This window comes from Colobus angolensis, unplaced genomic scaffold (assembly GCF_000951035.1).
Source record: "Colobus angolensis palliatus isolate OR3802 unplaced genomic scaffold, Cang.pa_1.0 Scaffold191, whole genome shotgun sequence".
NCBI lineage: Eukaryota > Metazoa > Chordata > Mammalia > Primates > Cercopithecidae > Colobus > Colobus angolensis.
Genome location: NW_012115055.1, coordinates 7,991,359 through 8,010,994, shown reverse-complemented (window position 1 = coordinate 8,010,994; position 19,636 = coordinate 7,991,359).

Genomic DNA, 19,636 nt, shown 5'->3' with positions numbered 1-19,636 from the left:
ATGTTCTCACTCATAAGTGTGAGCTAAGCAATGAGGGTGTAAAGGCCTAAGAATGATACAATGAACTTCGGCGACTCAGGGGTAAAGGATGGGAAGGGGGTGAGGGATAAAAGACTGCACATTGGGTTCAGTCTATACTGCTTGGGTGATGAGTGCACCAAAATCTCACAAATCACCACTAAAGAAATTACTCATGTAAATAAAGAAATTACTCATGCAACCAAATGCCACCTGTTCCCTAAAAATCTACGGAAATAATATTTTAAGTTGTATATAATGGCCCTTCAAAGAAACACAACCAACAAGATATATATGTATATACACACATATGGGTACACATGCGCATATATGTGTGTGTATATATATATATATTTCTTTGAATAACCCTGACTCTTACTGACACACACATGGCCCCATTGACACATCCAATTAATTGAAGGAGTTTAACATTTGCTCCACATTTTGAGCATATGGAAAAATTATTATCAGTTTTGAAACAATCATTTACATTTTAAAATGTTTCCATTTTGCTTTCATTCCTATAGTCTCATCTAGTTCTCTTTCTCACTGACAGTTCACTAAAATAAGGTCGTGGAAATGTAGTATAATTTAAGAATTTTAGATTGGGCATCAGAATATCTGTACCTGAACATAGAATTTATCTATTAGTAATATGTAAACTTGAGCAATTCATTTGTCCTTCCAGATATTACATTTGTCATGTTTAAATTAAAGACATTTGTGTGTTTTTATGGTAGTACTGTAAGAATTGAGAATGAAAATATAGTTTTTTAGTACATTATACAATGTCATCTGATGTAAGTTTACTGTGCTCATAATAGTAACAGTGATGTTATTATTAGTATTTTCCCTAAAACGTGTAAAATCCAAATATATAAAATAATTTTACGTTTTCAAGTATAATGGAGAAATATGCCATGCTATTCTGTAGTCTGATACCATTTTCCTTTCTCTCTTGAATTACACTTGATATGGTTTTTAATTCAATCCATCCTAAGCTCAGTTTAAATGATAAATTCATAATAGTTTATCATAATTAATTCTTTAGCTATATGTCACACAAAATTTAAAGCAAAATTTAAAGAAAAATTGAAGCAAAATTGAAGCAAATTTAAATCAAAATTGAAGAAGGAAAAGAAAAATTTTTATAACTTAATTTTATCATTTATCATTATGTCTCCTACAGAAATAAAGCTAAAAAAAAGATGAATATTTTTTCAAAGATGCAAAAGATAAAATGTAAATAAAATATGTGCCTTCTGTGGCTCAAATAATAAAAATACAATGGAAATTCATTTATAGAATTCATAGTAGACACAAGTATGCAATGTCAAGTTTTGCTTGATATAAAAATCTATACAGATAAAGTTCTGCTCCGAAAACACTGTGTTAGGTCTTTATAATACATTAAATTTAACTTTCCTCTCTTGATGAGGAAAAAACATTATTATTAGGCACTAACAATGTGCTAAACTCTAATACAATCTCCATAATATGTTATTATTTTTATCGTTAAAAGAACACTACAAATAGGTAACGTTGCACTCTTTAACAGAAAGGAAAATGAGGATAAAGAGGTTAGACACTTACCATGGTAGTAAGAGGATTGCTTGAATCTGCTCTGTTGTCCAGATCACAGGCTTAATTAAAATCTGTACGTTTAGCAGTTGCTAAATTCCTATCTATTTCCTTTCAATGGCCTCAGATCCTTCCCTCATTTGCCATATTCAGACATTTCACAAATTCAGATCTCCATTGCCTTACTCTGAGATTACTGCCCGAGTTTCCCAGTTGACTTCCACACTAGCAGTTTTTCAGCAGTTACTCTTACCCTCTATACAGAAGCTATCATCAACAACAGAACAGAAATAATAAGCCCCAACAACCAGAGAGGCAAAGGACAGTAGACAGCCTGGGGAGACCACCTTATGGATTAACAAGAGCAGTTTTCTCACTTGGAGTCACATTCTCCTGTGCCGTTCACCCCCTTCGCTCTTCTGTTCCAGCTCTGTAGCTAACAGGGACCTTTTCTTAAAACACCTGTCCCTCCTTTCTTCACTTTGCTTCCTTCACTGATTTTAATGACTACACTCTGTGGATTTTTATTGCTTTTAAAAGAAAGTTTTATTTGTTTTTTTTAATAAAGCCATACACCATTTGTGCAATCAGAATAAAATATCAGAGGACAAGCAGCAAATTGAGAGTGTAAGCCTTGGAGGCAGTAAAATTTAGGCACACAATACAGATTTGATCAATATCTCAGACAAGTTAACAAAGTCATTAGGCCTCAGATCTCTCAGATATAAAAATAGGGAAACAGCTATATTTTGTGTTAAGATACTATGAGAAAATGTGGAAATTTTCTCAGTATGCAGAAGAAATTTAATGAATAAAAGCATTTCCCCTGTCCCCTGCCTTCCACCTTCTATCAACTGGTCAGTTTAATAATATGAATCTTACTATCTATGTTTAATAGATAGATAAATTATATAGATAGATGATAGACAGAAGATAGATAGAAGATAGATAGATAGATAGATAGATAGATAGATAGATAGATAGATAGATAGATAGATAGATAGATAGATAGATAGACACAGATGATAGGTAGACAGATAATTTTAATGAAACAGGTTTAAGTTGCTAAGCCACAGGGTTATGGGTTTAGGCAAAAAACAGCAAGCTCAATAAATGATTTTGAACAGTGTTTTCATACTAATTGTAAAGAAGATAAGAGTGATCAGAAAAAAATACCAAGAAGATGTAAGAGAGAGCAAAATATTAACATGATAATAGGATACCTCCTTTAAGTGTATAATTTCTGGTGTTCCTGAGAAATAAATTTGTCTTATGTTACATTGTATCAACATATATCCAATAGAGCATGAAATTGCTTCTCTGCATCTTCACTTTTTTACCTTTCCCCAAAGCTCTCATCATGTCCAGTTATGTTTTATAGTGAAAACCCTCTGATAAGAAGAGAGACAATTACAGAAAACCCTAGACCCATTTCCCTCTGGCCACCTTTCCAGTGGCTAGAAAAAAGTGAATTATTATTCCTGTGTATTAGGCTAACGAAAACTGTTATCTGATATTTATAATTTTATATACTAGTAAAACTGTAGTTTTATTATGAGATGCTTTGTATGATAAATAAGTGGTTTCTTTATCATGAATAGATTAAATTAGCTTACTAATGTTATAAAAATATAATATTCTTAACTAGACATTCCTAATGAGAAGTTATCTCTTTTAAAACTATGAAATATTTCCCACCTATGTGGTAATGAACAAAATATATTACTTTAATAACATCCAAATTGGCAATAAAACAGTTATCATATATATTAATAAAAGTATATTGATATATCATGAGAAAGAAATCAGAGTGAGTTTGGAAAATGTCTTACCCACTATGAATTTATTCAAGATTAAAATATATGGGTTTGAATTAGTGACCAAACATTTCCTTTTACAATTGCATAACAAATTGTATAATTGTTTAATAAACCCATGACCTTAAAATATTTTATATTTTTTAGAATACTTGCAAGTATATTTAAAAAGTAGCAGTTCATGCCAACAAACATTGGGCAATTTGGGAAAATCTGTGTTACTCATTCATTTATTCTCTTCTCTTGGCTTTTGGCACGTGTAGTTGCAGGTGTTGGGCTGGACAGGTGCGTGTTTCTCAGTTTGAAGATGAGTGCTAGAAGTCTATGATTCCTTCAGTTCCATGGATCTTTGACTTTGTTGCCACTTTTACAATACAGGCTGACTTCGCGGATCTGAATCGCTGAAGCAGATTTTATATAACCATCTTCACTGGTGACTAATTCATGACTAAACTGTAAATGGTTTGATAATGTTCTCTGTAGAAATGTAGCAACTGCCAGCTCATTCTCTCATTAGCATGCTATTCCAGCAAGAGAAAGACAACTCCATTAAATCTTTAAGTGGAATATATATGTCTTGAAGATTGAAATCACTAATTTTGTTTGGTCAAAACATCTACCCTAGATCATTGGCCTTAGTAGGTGCTTAGTAACTGTTTTTGTGTTACAGTTCCTCAATATCACTTTTATTGTGGTTTGGCATTAATAGAGGTGATCTTCAGACAGATTTGTATTATTGCACACACTCTCTGAGTGGGCCAATGTGCACAGCAAAACCACTTAGAACATTATTTTGACTTTAGGATATCCAAAATGCAAAGGCAACAGAAATTTTAAGATTCAAAGAAATAAATAGGATCTGACATAATTCAAAATATAGCTAGAATTTGAAAAAGACAGGGCAACGCATTTTTAAAAAATTGAGTAAGGTCAGCAGTGGCAAACCTGGGAGACTTTTTATGCTCTTGTGGAATGGTTGATCCTCTAAATGTTCCATCGTATCTAAGCTCACCTGCTCATAAAAAGGAAATTTTTAAGTTTTAGTCACTTGTCTTTTGGGAAAGATTATATAATTGTACCATGATATCTTTCATATATCACAAATAGGCAGTGAACATGTGGGAAATGAATTTGGAAAGCCCTATAAAACTTAATTTAAATTTTTGTTAAGTATCTTAAGTTCCTGAATCTGAGTTTATCTGTACAATGAGAATTATTATATATCTCAGCCATGATTACGGTAATGTCATTTTCAGAATGTCTCTGGAAAATTTTTATAAGCTATAAAGAATTTGTAACCTTATATATTATAAATGTAAAAAAACAATATATGCATGATACAATGCTAATAATGATCATGAAACAATGAGATGAGACTAGAGAAGAACTTTATCTGAATATATGTGTCAACACATACTCAAAATTAAGTCTGCATACTATTCCATGGTATGTATGTGCCATATTTTCTTTATCCAGTCTATCACTGATGGGTATTCGGGTTGGTTCCAAGTCTTTGCTACTGTGAGCAGTGCTGCAATAAACATACGTGTGATTGTGTCTTTATAGTAGAATGATTTATAATCCTTTAGGTATATACCCAGTAATGGGATTGCTGAGTCCAAAGGATGAGTTCATGTACTTTGCAGGGACATGGATGAAGCTGGAAACCATCATTCTCAAAAAACTAACATAGGAACAGAAAACCAAACACCGCGTCATTTCACTCATAAATGGGAGTTGAACAATGAGACACATGGACACAGAGAGGTGAACATCACACACGGGGGACTGTTGAAGGCTAGGGGAGTGATAACATTGGAGAAATACCAAATGTAGATGACGGGGTAATCGGTACAACAAGCCACCATGGTACGTGTATACCTATGTAACAAACCTGCACGTACTGCACACGTATCCCAGAACTTAAAGTATAATAAAATAATTTTAAAAAGACCTGTTACAATTTAAAAAAATATGTCAAAAGATTTACCTTGGATATGGCTCAACTCTACCTTCTTTCCATCAATCTCCAACTGCTAAAGAATTGAATTTAGTAAAGTATATGTTACAGTTTGAATGGCACATAAATGCTATATCAATTGCTATTCTCTAGTAGCAGCTTTATTTAAAAGAATATTGAAATAAGTGTTTTGGAAGGAGAAGTTTAAAGGAAGTAATTCTGGAACATGAACATTGGGAAAAGAAGGCAGGCTTTAGATCCAGCTCAGCTGGGTGGAAACTTCACCCAGCCACGGCATAATTGATTTTCCTAGGGCTGGGTACTTAAACTGTCTTTTCCTAAAACTCAGCTTCCTCACTGATTGTAAAGTCATATTTTTACAGGGGGAATTTTAATATCTCATGGAGTTAGTGTGAGGATTTTATAGAAAAATATATTTCTTTCTTATTCAGCGATATTTATTGAGTCTCTACCATGTCTTAGTTGCTGATTCCCAAATAATATTGATAAGAACCTCTAGATGGGGATTTCATGTCTGTCTGGTGCTGTCATTCATTTTTAACGAATATGTATTACCTGTATCTCTCTCTCTCTCTCTCTCTCTCTCTTTTTTCAGATGGGGTCTCACTCTGTTGCCCAGGCTAGAGTGTAGTGGTGCAATCTCGGCTCACTGCAACCTCCACCTTCCAGTTTCAAGCGATTCTCCTACCTCAGCCTCCCGAGGACAGGCATGCACCATCATTTTTGTATTTTTCATAGAGACGGGGTTTCACTATTTTGCCAGGCTGGTCTCGAACTCCTTACCTCAGGTGATCTGCCTGCCTTGGTCTCCCAAAGTGCTAGGATTACAGGCATGAACCATTGTATTCGGCCCATAATTCCCTTTATTTACCACAAGAAACATAGTAATAATTTTAAATGTGACACGACTGATCCTATATATTTCAGGATATGTGCTCATGCAGGAGCTACATAGATCCATCAGTCTGTAGTAATTTGGATGTCATTATTACCCTTGTTTAGCAAAGAATAATGTATAATCTCAGCTTTATCCAAAAGGAGTACATTTTGAACTTGCATTTAATTTGTACACATAGCCCTCAGAAACCTCAAGGTACCTAGTAGAAGAAGTTTTGATGCTTGTCTGCTAGAGAATTAGCTCTTCACTCACTCATAGTTAAATTGTAGCACAGAGTCAAGTGGCATTTCCACCTTTCAGGACTCTCAAAATTTAGGTGTACTTACATTATTGTAATTGAAGGGAGGTATAGGAATGTCTAACTTAAAGTAACTACCTGGATAAAACAAGAAATCAAAAGTAATCTTTTAAAGCAAATATCTGGTCATTCAAGGCTACTCTGTCATATGGTAGATGCCAGTCTTTACGTGGGTGAGGTGACGCAGGAGAGAGATTTCAAAGGCTTTCTTGAATTTGTCAGCAGAATTTTACTTTAATTCTATTTGCATTTTAAGTTTCTGCAATACGAGTCCCTTCACTAACTGAAATGCTTGTAGAAGCATTACCATCATCTTCCCTCCTTTAATGAAGATCTGTGAGAGAAGTCAACTGCATGGCGAAAATGAAATAACAAAAGAATGAAAAATTTTTTATACATTAATGTATGGGCCCTTAGGATCAAATGGGTTTAATACACAGGCTTGTTCTTAAAAGTACTAATGAATGTGTTAGGATTTGACTCTTTGTGCTTACATTTTCTAAGCACCTACTTGCTACACCATGAGACATTTTGTACAGTCTGTTAGATTTCTACTTAAATTACTGGCTCCTTCCAGTACTGCCTCCTGAGATGATTATATACTACTTTGATGGGGAATTTAGGAATTCCAAAACTTTTTAGTAATACATTTAGAGACAATTTGAGTTACTCCCAACAGATGGCTAATTACATCTATTGTGGGGTGATTTAGCTCTCGGAGGCAATCTTATTATCCAGTTCTTGTTTGAAGACAGGACAACTAACTGTTTCCATGATGTTGCACTATATTTGGAAGAAGCGTTAGGGATCATTTCCAACTCCCTCATTATGAAGATGTAAGAACTTACTTTGATAGAGTAACTGGGTAAATCACTTACGAAAATAACTTAACAAACTCTAATTTGGGGACTAAGCAGGCAAAACAATGTGCTTTTTTGCATTGAAGGGGGTGGTTTTCTTAAGTTGCTTAGAATAAGCTTAAGAAACAACGTACTCAATAATCTATTTGAAAAGGTAAAATGTGATACATACACTAATAGAAAAAGAGAAAGGACAATGGGAAAATACGGTGTTGTTTGGTAAAAGCAGTGATGTTTAATCCAAATTTTGAAGAGCAGGTAAGATTTTGATACAAAAAGATTAAGAGGACGTGATAATTTTTTGGAAGGAAGGAGGAAATCACGTTAGCCAAGGCATACAGAGCTTTCATGATGGAAGCAAAAGGCATGTTGAGTTCAGAGTAGTGACAGATCTAGCACTAAAACCAGGTTGAGCTATAGGAAAAGTTCCAGGCAAAATAAATTGGATTTTATTTTATAAGGAATTGGAAGTCATTGAAAATATTATCAAAGTAAAAGAATAACATGTTCAGAGCTTTATTTTGGAAAGATAACTCATCTGCAAAAATATTGCCATCACATACACATGAAATAGATGTGCATTGTATGGGTAAGTGTCTGAGGCTGTTTATGACAAAATGAGAGATATCTTTGAAAATTTATGTTCGCTATAAAATGTCTCCCAATATGTTGCAATATGTATCAAATATGCCTTCCATTTCTTAATATTTAGTTTTTCAAATGCCTTATTTATTGCTCAATATCACCTTCCTTTTATGTCACGTAGAAGCACATATTTATCTTCTACCTTCATTTAAACCTTGGTTAAAATCTTTCAGACTTCCTTGCTTAGTTTTAGAATAAGAAATTAAAATCATATTAAAAATTCTATAAGGATATTAGTAGTAATAACAATTATACACAGCAGAAATAGTTATAATTGTGTGTTCTTGTAAGTCAGCATAGAAATATACTTTATATGCAGCATGTAAATTGTACCCCATATTGATTGTATTATATAAATATTATGATTGTCTTTATTTTATCCAGTGAGTACCCTAGGGCTTAGACACTACTAAAATAGTCCGAGCTCACAAGGGCAATAAGAATGTATCTGGCAATTTACGATTAAATGTTTAAAATCTGATTTTAACCATTTAAACTGATTAAAATGGAGAACCCCACTTTAAGATTTCTCAAAATAAGGGAAAAAATACTATAACAGTCTATCAAAATTCCATACTAGGAAATGATTATTTATATTTTGGGGATAAATTTTATTTACACCCCCATTCACATGAATGAAGAGCTTTGAATCTGTGTTCTAGATACAAACGTATCTTCTCTGTAATATAAACTTTTCTTGGGTTTTCCTGAAATAAAGTTATAATTACAGTTTCTATTTACTTTTTGAGGAAGAAACATGTGAAAATTAATTTCGTCTGTTAAAAAAAGATGATTTTCTTTCCTCTAGACCCAGGGAGGGTCTTAAGAGCATAAGAGCCTTATGAGCAAGTTTTACTCTTACATTTCAAGGCCACAAGTTCCAAAACATGATGACAGCCTATTAGGAAACAGAAAAGTGATATGCAAAGTCACCTGCCTCCTGAAAGAATTATCTTTAAGGTACCTTCTAAAGAAAGAGCAAGCAATTTGGAAGGACATGCAGTACAAGCAACCTCCTTAATTGTGCCCAAACCATTGGTTCTTGTTTTATACACTCAATAAGATGCTGCCCATGCAAAAGAAAAATCCTAGTTAGACAGGAACAATAAGATCTGGTAACTGATAGTATAACATAGTGTACATGATAGCCAAAATGATTTATTTTGTAAGGCAAATGTTATCATATAAATGCTCTTATTAAAACTCTACCAGTGTTTTGTTTTGCTGTAATGCATCGCAAGTATTTCTACCAACACTAGACTAATAGCAAGAGAAGGGGGAGAGATTTTTCACATAAAAGATTGCTGCTGCTCTTAGAATAAAAGAAATAGCTTGTAAACAGAATACCAAGACTTATGTGGTCTGCCAGGTCTCTCTAGACTCAGGCTACCATGCTGTCCACACTGGCTAATTGTAGTCCTTCCCAACATTGACAGGAAGATCTATAGTTCAGTTTTGAATAACTGAATTTTATATATCTATTTAGTATCCATGTAAAGACACCAATAAAACCAGCTTGAATATATAAGTCAGAGTTTCAAAAGAGAGGTCACTATATGGAGCCAGAATTTGGCAGTAATTGACAGAAACATAATATTTAAAGCCATGAAACCAAATGAGATAACCAAGGAAGAGAATATAGAAAAAGAGAAGAGGACCAAGGATCAGGCTCTGAGGTTTTATTATGAGAAGAGATTGGAAAGAAGAGGAGTCAGCAAAGGAAACTGAAAGTGAGTCATTAGTTGAACCAAGAGAGTGGTGCTCTGTGTATTGAGGGAACAAACTGTAACTAGGAGGAGAGACCCAGAGTGGTAGCTCAGTTCTGCTAAAAAGTCATAAGTAAAATGAGTTCTGAGAATAGGTTACAGGATTTAACAATGGAGAATGAGGATTCATGAGTGCCATTATAAAAAGTGGGATGTTGGAGTAAAAACTGGACTGGAATGTTTTTAAGAAATAATATATTTAACAAACAATGAGATAGTGAATAGAAACCCATAATTTTAACATTAAACTATCATCAAAAATTAGATTTTGTTGCAATTTATTACTAAGAGCAATAAACAGATAAATCAAAGGGCAGTAAATGGATATGTTTTTATAATTGCCTGATTATTTTCTGAAAATGATTATTTCCAGAGGCGAAGTTACTGCGTGAAAAAGTCAAAATATTTCTTAAAAAATGTTTCTTATTGCCCATTCTTATGGTGCTGAAAAAAAAATTGTTGCCTCATCTTTTTGACTGTTAGATTATTCCTATTTTCTGTATTATTTGGATAGAACTTACCCAATATTTTAATTAATAATAGTAAAAAGTCATATTTTATATTTAAAAATATGTGTTCTGTTTTACTATTAGATGTGGAACTAGCTACTAGATTGCCCATGTTTTTTATTATGAAATCAATAATGTGTTCATCACAAACAATGTGACAATTGTAAAAAAAAAAATGGCAAAAAATAAAAGTCCCCATTTACTGAGACTGTTTTATATATTTTTATAAATTGTTGCAGTTTTCATCATAACAATTGTAGATTCCAGATAGTTCTTTTGAAGAATGTATCCTCTAAATGTGTGATGTTTTGTTGCTTGGTGTTTTGTTAGTACTTATTTTGTCCATGGCCTATCTAGTGAGAGAGTCATTATTTGATTTTCATTTTATAATTGGCACTTTCCCATATGCTGCCTCACAAAAATGAGTGGGTCAGACACAGGACAAGATTTCAAGCAGTTCTTCACACATATCTGCTGAAAACTAACTAAATCAGAATGAAATACCTCTGTCTTTTATCATTTGTCAGGATTTCTTCAACCTAATTTTATCAGTAAGTCTTTCTTATTGTTCTATAGAGCATAATAACTTTCTGGGTTTTTTTTAAAGATTAGTTTTAATTATCCCTATATTTATTATGAAGTCCTATTATTCAGAGCAAGAATTGGCAAACTATGGCCTGTTGGTCAATTCTGCAGTCACTTGTTTACAAAAAGTTTGCCGAAAAGGTTTTATTGGAATTAAGCCATGCTTATGCAATTAAATATTGTCTGTGGCTGCTTTTGCACAACAGTAGAACTGCAACATTGCAACAGTTTTTATGGCCGAAGAAGCCTAAAATATGTACTATCTGTCACTTTACAGGAAAAAAAAATAGTTACAATCTCATTTAGAGCAGTAGTTCTCAAATTTTTTTCCTTTACTGTCTTAAAAATAATTGAAGATATCAAAGATCTCTTTTTTATGAGTTGTGCCTACGAATATTTGCTGTATTTGAAATTAAATTTGAGAAATTTAAAATAATGTATTAATTTCTTTAAAATAACACATTTACTCATGACATGTTAACATAAATTGTACTTTCTCTGAATCATAATTATATCTTCCAAAATGAATTGATACAGTGACATGAGTGTTTTACATTCTTTGCAAATCTCCTTAATGACTGGCATAATAAAACACAATATTCTCATATCTGCTTCTGCATTCAATTTGTTGTTATTTGCTGTTTTGTTTGAAGTAGATAAAGAGAATACAGCCTCACATGGATATGTATTTGGAAAATGAAGAATATCATAATGGCATTTCAGCTAACTGGGGATACTAAACAAGTTGTAGTTTCATAAGCGTTAGTTGCACTGAAGGCTCTGAGACACTATCAATCAACTTTTCTCAAACTCTGTTACATTCCACTTACACTTTGAATAGATACTCTACTTATGCACGATTTTGTAATATCTTTTCAGTATATAATGCCAAAAATGTACAGTTTTTAAAACCACCAATCTCACCAGAAAGACTACATGCATTGAAACACCAGTTAACTCAAAATGGAGAATATAAGATTTCCATTATTCTAATACTTGAAAGCTCATGTTGTGTTATTGTCAGAAATGCTGCGAGATGTTTTTTGTTGTTGTTGTTGCTGGGTTTTTTTTTTTTTTTTTGCAACGACCGACTTCACTGATTTGGGGAAAAAATGGCTACTTATTACCCAAGTCACAATAACCATGGTTTAGCTATCAATTGTTCTTTCAAGTGAAAATGTTGCTCCATTTATAAATGCGGTTAGTTCAGCCAACAACAGGAACAATTGCACAACTGCTTTTTCCTAGTGTCAACCATGTACTTTCATATGCAAGAGAAGTCCTTGCATTTTGTTACACAGGACATTAAAAAGACACTCAGGAGTTTGTGAACCACACTATGGGAATTGATAATCTAGTTAATTATTTATTTTGTTCCTTATCACTTTCGCCATTTATGAGTTCTAAGGATGACTTTGGCACCTTTTAAATTCAGGTAGAAAAAGCTCATCACATACACTAGATATCACAGAGAAATTTTTCTCATTCTTGGTGCACAGATGCCTTGTCTGTCATGGCCCTGCAAGTTCTGACTCCCAGCAATCGGGAAACCTCTCTATAAAATCTATATTTCTTCCAGATATTTTGGTAGATTTCTCTGGCCACTTGTTTGGAAGTAAGAAGAAAGGTTAGCTAGTACGTAACATTGGAGCAACCCAGACAAACTGCTTGAAGCTTCATTGCCTCCTCAGTAAACTAGAGGTATGATTGTGCTGTGCTTGTCTCACAAAATACTGAGATAACAGTTTAGATTATCTATCTCCTCCTCCGCAGCTTTATTTGTGTTTAATTGACAAATAAACTCTTTATTATTATTGTTCGTTTTTGTAGAGACAGGGTCTTACTATGTTGTCTCAGCCTCCCAAAGTGCTAGGATTACAAGCGTGAGCCACCACACTCAGCCAATACTGTATTTTTGATCCACGGTTTGTTGAATCCACAGATATGGAACCTGAGGACATGAAGGGCTGATGGTACTGACTGATCTCACATATAAGTTCCTGATGTCAGTGAGAAAACTTCGCTTTTCTCATCATTAAGTGTGATGTTTGTTGTAGGTTTTGGTAAATATTATTGATCACGTTGTGGATGTCCCCTCTCTTCTAGGTAACTGAGAGTTTTTATACTGAATGGATCTTGATGTTATCAAATGCTTTTTCTACATTTAATAATACAATCATATGACTATTCTTTTCTAGCTTATTGATATAACTTAATTAGTTAATTGATATTTATTTACAGTATTTTAACTGATAAATCATAAAGGTATAAACTGATGGGGGATAGTGTTTTTTTATGCAATTTGGCTTTTCATTATTAGAAATAAACATCAGCCATTTATATATATATATATATATATATATATGTATCTCCTTACAGTCTTCTTGATAAGCTGACAACAGAGTCAAATGAGGAACAAATGTATATTAACTTCAGTGAAATGCTTACAAACAATAGCCTAAAACTTTTTATCTTGTCTCATTATTTCATAGTTAAATATAAAATTTATTGCAGGTTGATTATTTTTGTCGAAAATGCAAGATACTCAAATGTTAGTTAATACAAATAACTTTTATCTATTTTGATATCATGACTTATTAATTGTAGCTTGCAACTTCTATAAGTCGTCCCCAAACGAAATCTGTACCAATTTGCTATTTCACAAATTTCTGCACAAGTCATATATTTTATTACATAATAAATTTAAAGTAAATTAAACAGCACATTATTAACTAAATAGGAAAATAAGTCAAAATAGAATTATTCAAGTGTGTATTTAAGTGAAATCAATAATTTTTCATGATTTACCTAAAATCAAGCAATTTAACTTTTCATTCCTTATATACTATAAAATTTTTAAATAACTAAAATACCCACCATGAGAGTTTGCAAAAATTTTACTGTACAAGAAAAAACAGGTGAAACCTTTAAAGAAGCCAGAAAAAAAAAAAAAAATGTGTCAGTCATCATTTGTATCCATTTTAAAGGGAATGTTGCCATTCTTGAATGGATGACTGGTAAACTGGATAATATGAAGTATTCTCAGTTGCAGAAGGGAGATTAAAGGCCAATGGGATAGTATGTTGATTCGAATAAAATGTTATGAAACCATTCTTGCCATGCCTTATCCTGTCTACATCATAGACGCATCTTTTATAATTTCCTGTTCTAGTTCTCAGTGCAAATCAGTGATCCCTTCAAATAAATGCAAACTTAAATATGCTACACAAATCCCTATATTACTTATGTTCTCTTTGCTCTTTGAAGATATACATAGATATTTATATTATTTTGAAATACTAATCATAAATCAGTAGCTGTTGCCCAATAATATATGGGCATTATTTGAATCATCTTGTTTGGTGTGTTTATTCATGTTAAAGTTCTGACTTTATTATTAATTTATTTTGATTACAGTAAATACATTTTACATCTACTATTACATCCAAATGCAGCTAACAAGATTCAAAATGATTTAGATCAGCATCATTATTTTCCAACAATATTGATGTTGCTTGACTATTCCAACTGTTAATTACTTAATTTAATTATTATTGTAGATTTATGTTTGTTACATAGATACTTAGTGTAATGAAGTTTGGGCTTCTAGTGTACCCATCACCCAAATAGTGAACATTGTACCCAGTAGATAATTTATAGATATCTATTAATAGATAATAGATAATTTTCAACCCTCATCCCCTTTCCCAAAGTCTCCTCTTTTGTAGCCCTCAGTATCTATTATTTCCATCATGATGTCCATATGTACCCGTTGTTTAGCTCCCAACTCTAAGTGAGAATATGTAGTATTTTATTTTCGGTTTCTGAGTTATTTCACTTAGGACAATAGCCTCTAGCTCCATCCATGTTTCTGCAAAGGACAGGATTTCATTATTTGTATGGCTGCATCGCATTCTATAGTATACATGTATTGCATTTTCTTTATCCAGTCAACCACTGATGGATGGTTAGGTTGATTCCATGACTTTGCTATTGTGAATAGTGCTGTGATAAACATTGGAATGGAGGTCTCTCTTTTATATAATGATTCTCTTTCAATTGGGTAGATATTTAGTAGTGCGATTGCTGGATTGACTGGTACTTCTATTTTTAGTTCTTAAAGAAATCTCCATACTGTTTTCCATATATGATATATTAATTTACAATCCCAACAATACTGTATAAGTGTTTCATTTTCTCTGCATCCAGAGTGATGTTTTGATACATGTGTACAGTGTGGGATGATTAAATGAAACTAAATATCAACTAGTTGTCATTAATAGGTTTTTCAAGTCAGTCAAATTTAGCATTTGGGGGTTGTTCTTAATTGATTTTTTAATGTGGAACCAGCTTTGCCTACTGCAGTTTATAATTCTTTTTACACGTTGTTGGATTCAATTTGCTAAGATTTCATTGACAATTTTTGCACCTATATTTATGGATGATATTGGTCTTTAGTTTTGTTTTCTTGTGTCTTTGTCTGGTTTTGGTTTTAGGGTTACGTTGGTCCTATAAAATGGGTTGGCAAGTATTCCTTCTGCCTCAATTTTCTGCAAGAGGTTATAGAGAATTGGCATAATTTCTTCCCAGATTGTTTGGTAGAATCCATCAGTGAATGCCTCTGGGTCTGGTGCTTCCTATTTTGTAACACTATTAATTATTGATTTAATTCCTGTAATAGATACAGAGTTTTTCAGATTATCTATTTATTTTGTGTGAGTTTTGGAAGGTTGTGCTTTTCCAGGAGTTAGTCAATCCAGGTTATCAAACTTGTGGGCATAAAGTTGTACATAATAGTCTTTTATTACACTTCTAATGTCTCTGAGGTTTGAAGTGATATCTATCTTTTATCTCTAACATGAGGAATTTAGGTCCTCTCCACTTTTTTTCATAGTTAGCCTGGACAGAGGCTAACTTTAGTGAGCTCAGAAATCCAGCTTTGGGGTTTGTTTTCTGTATTGATTTCCTGGTTTCAGTTTCAGTGATTTCTTCTAAGGCAGATCTACTGGTAATGCATTTTCTCAATATTTGTTTGTCTGAGAAAATCTTTATTTTTCCTTCTCTTTGCAAGGATAATTTTGCAGGGTACAGAATTCTAGGTTGGTGAGGTTTTTCCCTTGATGTCTTAAATATTTCATTCCACTCTTTTCTTAATGCAAAGTTTTTGGGAGAAGTTGAATAGAATTCTTATTTTTGCTCCTCTTTAGGAAAGGTGTTTCTTTCCTCTGGCTTTTTGCAGAATTGAAAAAAAAAAATCTTTATTTATTTATTTATTTATTTATTGTAGTTTGAAAATGATATGTGTAGGTGTAGTTTTATTGACATTTATCCTGTTTTGCATTCTCTGAGCTTCCTGGGTCTATGGTTTGGCATTTGACACTAATTTGGAAAAATTCTCAGTCATTACTGTTTGAAGTATTTCTTCTGTTTATTTCTTACTTTCTTCTTCTGCTGCTATTTCCTTTAGAGTTAGGTTATACCTTATGCAACTATCCCACAGTTCTTAGATGTTGTGGTCTGTTTTATTCTGTTTTATTTTTCCTGCCTTTTTTTCCTGTTTCCTTTTAAACTTTTGGATGTTTCTACTGAGGTATCCTCAAGTTCAGAGATTCCTCATCCCTGTGTCATCTACTTACCAGCCTGTCAAAGGCACCTCTATTTCTGTTATAACATTTTTTATCTCCAGCCTTTTTGTTGTTGTTCTCTCTTAAAATGTTCATCTCTTTACTTTTTTTCCTGTTTCTGAAAGCTGTCTACTTTATCCATTAGAGCTCTTTTCTTATAAATTTGTGTGATATATTTGCTGCTTCGCCATCCATTTTTAAGCCTGACATTAATTTTTCTGAAACCCAGTGACAGTTTTTCACCTTTGGATTAGTTAAAACTTCCCCTCACTTAGTGGTTGTGGATAATACTGTCCACTTGTTTCTTATCTAACAGATCCAAAACTCAACACACTTCATAGCTGCTGACCATGATCAAACATAATGGTTAACATCAGAGTCTTGTAAATAAGTGCATTCCTTCACATGTATTTCTTTAAACTAAGCAATCTACAAATCCCATGACAAAGCCTGAGGGATGTCCATAAACCCATATGCCTATAAATAAAGGCATAGACTTACAGGTTCTATTTCTTTCTCACTTCCCACCTGCTGGTTGAACTCCTTGTCACCTCCAGCATTCCTTTTCCCTTTGGATGGCACTTCTAACATCTCAGGAATCTGTAATCTTTTTTTTTTTCTGTTGCAAGCATTTCTGTTTCACTTCCTCATTGTGTCTCACCTCACCAACACATCCAAAACTTACTTTCCTCTGGAAAGTGAATATTTTGCCTTATGAGCACTCTCAAGAGTGAGACTTTAAGATCAAATTAGAAAGAAACCATAACAATAACCTCAGCATATTAATCAAAATTGTTTTAAATTGCCAGTCTGATAATTCCAACATCCCTGCCATATATGAGTCTGGTTCTGATGCTTGGTTTATCTCTTCAAACTGTATTTTTTTGTCTTTTAGTACACCTTGTAATTTTTTTTCCCTCATGGTCAGAAATGATGTACTGGGTAAAAATAAGTTTATTAGTAGGTCTTTAGTAATAGGGTGGTAAGGTGTAGGTAGAAGGAATGGGTTCTATAGTCTTTGACTAGGTGTCAGTTTTATAGTGAGCCTGTGCCTCTCAGCTGTGAAATTCACATGTGCTTCTTTGTTTCCCTATTCTCCCCTTCTTGGGACAGGATAGTTCGACTTGGCTGAGGTTGGTCTTTCCCTTCCTCCACATGGAAGACTTGAGCTTGATGAAGTTGGGTCTCCTCATTTCTCCAGGTAAGTTAGGCTCTGAGAAAACTCCAGCAGGTTAAGCTCTTATTAAATAGTCCCTCCTTGTGCAGGCTTTATTACAGAAAACAAGGCTCTGGAGTATTTCAAAATGTTTCCTTTTCCTCTCTCCCTTCTGGGAAACAAGAGGTGATTTTTTTTTCAATATTCACTATGAGGACCTGGTAGAATTCTTGGAGGTAAAATTTATGAGAGTGTGGACAGCATGAGGTGATTGTTTTTTTCAGTATTCACTATGAGGATCTGGTAGAATTCTTGGAGGTAAAATTTATGAGTGTGTGAACTCAGCCTCCATGACTGTGTTACTATGGAATTTTTAACTTTCAAACTTGTGCTTACTGGACCTCTAGCAGTTCATCAATTATAGTTCAGGTTTCTCCACCTTTGCACTGGTTTCCACAGAGGTTTCAGCTGGTGAGTGTCTACTCAGGTAAATTTTATTTCTCTGTATTTATCTGTCAGTCTCTCCAATTTGAGGGGATAGTGGTTTGCCTCCAAACCACTTGTGTCCCTTGTCTTTTGAAAATAAGAAGAGTTGTTGATTTTTCAGTTTCCTCAGCTTTTTACTTGAGATAGAGTGACAATTTGCAAGCTTCTTACATCACAGACCAGAAATCCGAACAAATTACTATTACCGTATTCTTCTAAAATTTTAAGATTAACCTCCAAAATATCTCATTATTACTTTAGTTTTCTCAAAGATATTTAAGACTCACTTCCACAAACAAAAATCATGAATCTTGTGACTATGGTCTTAGATAAATTGAAATCCTATTTGCTGATACAACCTACTTATCTAAGCCTGTATTAATGATTAAAAATTGTAAGTTAATGAAAACTTTCTGAGGTTCTATAAAGGTAAGTTAGGCAGGTTATTTCTCCAAAGAGAAATGACACTCTTCTCCCCATAGGCAATCTGTACATTCCAACACATCAGGTGATCACACTAATAATAAGAAACTGACAAAACTACTGATTAGCTTTCCCTAGTCCATCTTTTTGAGGACTCATGAGAAATAATAGCTCAATAATCACAGACCATTTCCTTTTGCTAAAAATGATCATGATGTTACTGTGTAAAGAGCCTGCCTAATACCACAGGGTATTAGTTATTCCTTGGAAGAAAGTAAGACTTTCTAGAATCTGTGTTAAGCATCTGAAATCAACAGGGAATAACTTAAAGCAAATTTTCTCCCTCAAATAACCTACTTAAAGTTCCTATAAAAAATTTGGGCTTTGGAAAAACAATGGGAGGAATGGAAAAAATCTAGGAGATATCCAAATATGTAAAGTAAACCTTCGAACTCAGAGGTATTCCATACTCTATCTTTCTTCCAAAAATAAAATAAATGAGAATTTCCTTATTTTTTATCTCCACACCATAAAGCAAAGGTGAAAACAGTCTTCTTTGTTCATCTTTAAATGTGTCAGGAAAAGATCTACCTCATTATCTATTTCTAAAGTCTTGGAGCAAATAATATTTTAGAGTTTGTTACTAATATATATGTGATATTCAGGAAAAATTTATTTAACAGTGATAGAATGCAGAATCAAATAATAAAGAAAAACAGGCAAACAACTGGCTTATGTATGCAAAAATCTGAGTTTAGTTTGACTTCTGGTACAACTCTATCTAGGGAGACAATTAGCATTACCAGGACTCTGTTTTCCATCTCTTGGCAAGGACCTCTCCACGAGATAGTTATTCGGGTGGCCAGAAGCCAAGGATTCCAAAGTTCCTGCTTTTGAAACTCTATCAAGAAGAGACCACGTTTTCCCAAAACCTTGGCAAAAATCTAAAATAAAAAGAAATATTGCAATAAGTTCTCTGATATGTTCAT